Consider the following 4,597-nt stretch of genomic DNA (forward strand, 5'->3'; position numbering starts at 1 on the left):
CTCTAGTTGACGTCGGTGACCTCGTCGGTGGAGGAAGCCAAAAGTGGAGTAGGTCAAGATTGACCGAACCACTGCAAACCTCCTCAATAGGTTACTGCCTATTGTGCTTTTACGAACGTGTTTCAAAGTTCAATGCTTTCCGAATCGGCGTTTAGACTGTAATATCCCTCGCTTTTAAAAATTATTAATAAAGATTTATTTATAAATCGGAGGACCTATATGTAAATATAGAAATTTTAAAGACTAAACTGTTAAGTTGTAAAAAGAAGTAAATAAAGAAAAACCGAAAATTTCGGTTTTATCCCACCGCCTCCCACGCACTCTCTGTTTCTTCGAGAAACAGAGAGGAGCGGTGGGGCATGAGGAGTGAAGAAAAGAAGAAGAAGAGGGAAAAGAAGAGAGGAGGAAGAAGAGATGAAGAAGAGGGAGAAGAGAAGAAGAAGAAGAAGAGGAGGTGGCTGCAGCGAGGGCTGCAGCGAGGAGCTGTGGGGCGTGGGGAGAAGAAGAGAGGAAGAAGAGGGAGAAGAGAAGAAGAAGAAGAAGTAGAAGAAGAAGAAGAAGAGAGGAGGATAGCTGCGGCAAGGCTGCAGCGAGGAGGTGTGTGGCTTTGGGTAGGAAAAGGGAAGAGGAGAAGAAGAGAAGGAGAAGAAGAGGGAAAAGAGAGGCAGTTGCAGCAGCCAGGGCTGCAGCACCTCTGTTTCCCGCAGGTGGAAACAGAGGAGAGGATGTGTGGGGCGTTGAGGATGAAAAGGGAAGAAGAAGAAGAAGAAGAAGAAGAAGAAGAAGAAGATAGCTGCGGCAAGGCTGCAGCGAGGAGATGTGTGGCCTTGGGGAGGAAAAGGGAAGAGGGGAAGAGGAGAAGAAGAAGAAGAGGAAGAGAAAGAGGTGTGATACCTCTGTTTCCTGCAGAGGAAACAGAGGAGAGGGTGTGTGTGACGCCGGGGAAGAAGGGGCTGCAGCTGCGGCGATGGCAGCTGCAGCTGGAAGAGAAGAAGAAGAGGAAGATGAGCAGGGGAGGAGGGAGAGGTTGCGGCCGTGGCTGCGGCCGCGACTACAGCAGTTGCAGCGGGGAGAGAAGAAGAAGAAAGGAAGGAGAAGGAAGAGGAGAAGGGAAAGAAGTAGCTGCGGCTGCGGTTGTGGCAGCTGCAGCTATGGCAGGGAAAGAGGAAGAGAAAAAGGAAAGGAAGAAGAAGAGAAAGGGAAGGAGAGGAAGAAGGGAGGAAGAGGAGAAGGGGCTGCGGCTGCGGCGATGGCAGCTGCAGCTGTGGCTGGGGAAAGAAGAGAAGGAAAGGAAGAAGAAGAGAAAGGGAAGGAGAGGAAGAAGAGAGGAAGAGGAGAAGGGGTGGCAGCTGCGGCAGTGGCAGCTGCAGTTGGAAGAGAAGTAGGAGAGGAAATAGAGTAGCAGAGGAAGAAGAGGCTGCGGTTGTGGTGGCTGCGACCATGGCTGTGACTGCGACTGCGACTGCGGCAGTTGCAGCTGGGAAAGAAAGGAAAGGAAAGGGGGAAAAAGGGGCTACGGACGGGATTGCGGCCGCAGCGGCAGCGACTGCGTATGCAGCAGTTATGTCTGCGAGAGAAGGGAGGAAGGAAGGTAGTGCGGTGGAAGGGGCTGCGATTGTAGCAGCGGCAACGGCGGCGGCTGTGGCAGCTGCGTTTGGGAAAGAAAAAGAAGGAATGAGAGTAAGAGAGAGCAGGTGACTGTGCCTCGATGTTCAACACGTGGTGTAGTTGCGAAGAAAGGAAGAAAACGGGAGCACAAAACGAAACAGAGAGAGGACACGGAGGAAAAGTAGAAGGATTTGGGCTGGCACCTTCCTTGGATCTTCGGATCGAAATCTTTGAAAGGCAAGTTTCCCACTTGTTTCGATCCTTTCTATTGCAAGTTCTCTGATCGTTTCTCCTATAATTGCTCTGATATGTCTTATTGCAAGTATCCTGATCTTCCTCACTGCCATTTTTATCTCTACATTTGCTTTGAATATGAGGAACTTTGAATTGTTCTAGCCTTGCATTTGTTATATCTCCTGTTTAAACGTAACGATTCGAATCTGTGCAACTTTTGAGATTCTGACCTTTTGATACCGAGCTGCCTATAAGTCTTTGTTGGAAACTCTGATTTGTTCAAAACTGATTTCATTGGAAACTAGACTCGTAGACCTTTCTTTGATATATGGATTGAAAGATTTGGAATCCAAACACCTGCCCAGTTATCTGTTGAATCTGACATTATGAATTCTGCCAATAGAGATTTTGTTCTATGACTCTTGCTTACCAAATTATTTGTAACTCTCTCTGTTGGACAGTTCAATTCATATAAAGCCTGTCTTATCTGAAAATATTATCCAATGATTATTTCTGAGTAAATTGGAGCACGATTGATAGTTTGAATCATTTGTTCAATGTGCCTTCTGTATTCTGCCAGAAATCGAGCTTTGGTCGATTTCTCATATTCTGGTTTCATTCCTTTGGAAATTGATATCCTTTAGCCTTCTTATTCAATTGAGCTTTATATTACTACTTTGAATTCTTGTATGCTCTTGTCCTTAAAATTATTGCATTCTTGAAAACTGTTGTGTAACGTTTATGCTATATCGTATTGACTCATATAGGCACATGTATATCCTATTGTTCCGCATTTGCTTTCGATATGTGCCTATTCCAGTTTCATTCCTTTGGACATTGAATTCATCAAATCTTCTTATTGAATTGAGTTATTTGTGATTGCTTGGATTCCATATGTGCCCTTGCTTTCAATTCCCTTCAAATCTGAATATACTTGTGAAAGATTATTGCTTACTTCGGATTGACTCGTAAAGGCACATGTACGTTTGTTGTTCCGCGTGTGCTTCCGATATATGCTACTTATTGTTGAAACTATCCTTTTGTACTCTGGTGTGTGGGATTGTCTGGACCTTTGCTAGAAATGGTAAAAGGTATGCGCTGATTTGCCCGCTTTGTGGGGTCCCGCTTTGTGGGATATTCTGGTATGCGCTATTTGCCCGCTTTGTGGGGTCCCGCTTTGTGGGATATTGCTTAGAGCCTGCGATGCTCTGCCGGCCCCTTTGACTTCACCTAGACGTGGGTGGATGGAGCTCCCAGACGTGGGAGACTTTTGTCAGGTGGTCATTCAGAAATGGATGAATCACATTCTGACTGAGATCCCACTACACCTTCTGTATGTTTGATATGATATCCAGAGCTTTGGTTATGTGTTTCTGTACATGCTTTGGATAAGATTGATATGTTTGCAACGTCAAAGACGACGTTTGAGCTTCTGTACGATATTTGTTTTCGATATGCTCTGAAATGCTTCATTCACTGATGATATGCTTCGAAATGTTCCATATGCCGTTGATATGCTCCGGAACATTTCATATGCCATTGATATGCTCCAATTACTCTGTGCTCCATTTGCTATGAACTGATATGTTCTGAAATGTCCTATCTGCCATTGATATGTTCCAATTACTCTGTGCTCCATTTGCTATGAACAGATATGTTCTGAAATGTCCTATCTGCCATTGATATGTTCCAATTACTCTGTGCTTCATTTGCTATGAACTGATATGTTCTGAAATGTCCTATCTGCCATTGATATGTTCCAATTACTTTGTGCTCCATTTGCTATGAACTGATATGTTCTGAAATGTCCTATCTGCCATTGATATGTTCCAATTACTCTGTGCTCCATTTGCTATGAACTGATATGTTCTGAAATGTCCTATCTGCCATTGATATGTTCTAATTACTCTGTGCTCCATTTGCTATGAATTGATATGTTCTGAAATGTCCTATCTGCCATTGATATGTTCCAATTACTCTATGCCCCATTCGTTATGGATCAAATATGTTTTGAATGACATGATACGTATGATTTGGTATCTATTGAGATGGTATCCTTGAGAATTCTTGTATTCTGCCTTGCATTATGATACCTTACTCGTTTGAAACCGTTCCTTTTGTTCTGAATATGCTTTGTCACTTGCTGAGCCGTTTTTGGCTCACTCCGTTGTTATATAAATCTTTCAGGTCAGCTTGTCACTCTTCGAGATGTTTGATTTGGGCTGAGGCAGTGGATAGCTATTCAGAATAATGGGCAAGTCTGGTTGGTTATTACGATATTGTTGTATAAGTATGTCTTGTATGTAATGAAATGTTGTCGATGAACCGAAATGGATATACTGTGTCAAAGTGTTAGGAGATCTCTCTTATTTGGAATTTCAGAATGTTAAGTCTAATTTATGGTGATATGAACTTGTGGTGAATAGTTGGAGTTCTGATTGTATAATTTATTTAGCTTGTGGATTTATAAATGTTGTTCATGTTTGTTAAGTTGGCTTGGGTTGCCATAAATGTGAATTATCGAGTGATATGATATATGATTATAAACTGCACAGGTTTTATGGATGTGAATATGAATAGAATGTTTTCAGTGTCCTCAAACGTTAGTTTGGATCCTGGATTGGTCTGTGACGAAAATTTTAAAAATCATGGATATTTTGAGGGGCGTGACATAGACGCAAATCAGTTTTATCGTACAAACGTCGTATTTCAGTTTGCGCTTATATTCTGATTTTCATCATAGCTGCAAACTGCC

The 4,597-nt window shown here is 42.9% G+C and overlaps 1 long non-coding RNA gene across 1 annotated transcript; it reads left to right on the top strand.

The window, feature by feature from the left end:
• Positions 1-1,453: 1,453 nt before the first annotated feature.
• Positions 1,454-4,296, top strand: LOC135618214 (uncharacterized). The gene is made up of 2 exons (XR_010488943.1): positions 1,454-1,845; positions 4,030-4,296. It is a non-coding gene; the product is annotated as an uncharacterized LOC135618214 (long non-coding RNA).
• Positions 4,297-4,597: the final 301 nt, after the last annotated feature.

This window comes from Musa acuminata, chromosome BXJ2-8 (assembly GCF_036884655.1).
Source record: "Musa acuminata AAA Group cultivar baxijiao chromosome BXJ2-8, Cavendish_Baxijiao_AAA, whole genome shotgun sequence".
NCBI lineage: Eukaryota > Viridiplantae > Streptophyta > Magnoliopsida > Zingiberales > Musaceae > Musa > Musa acuminata.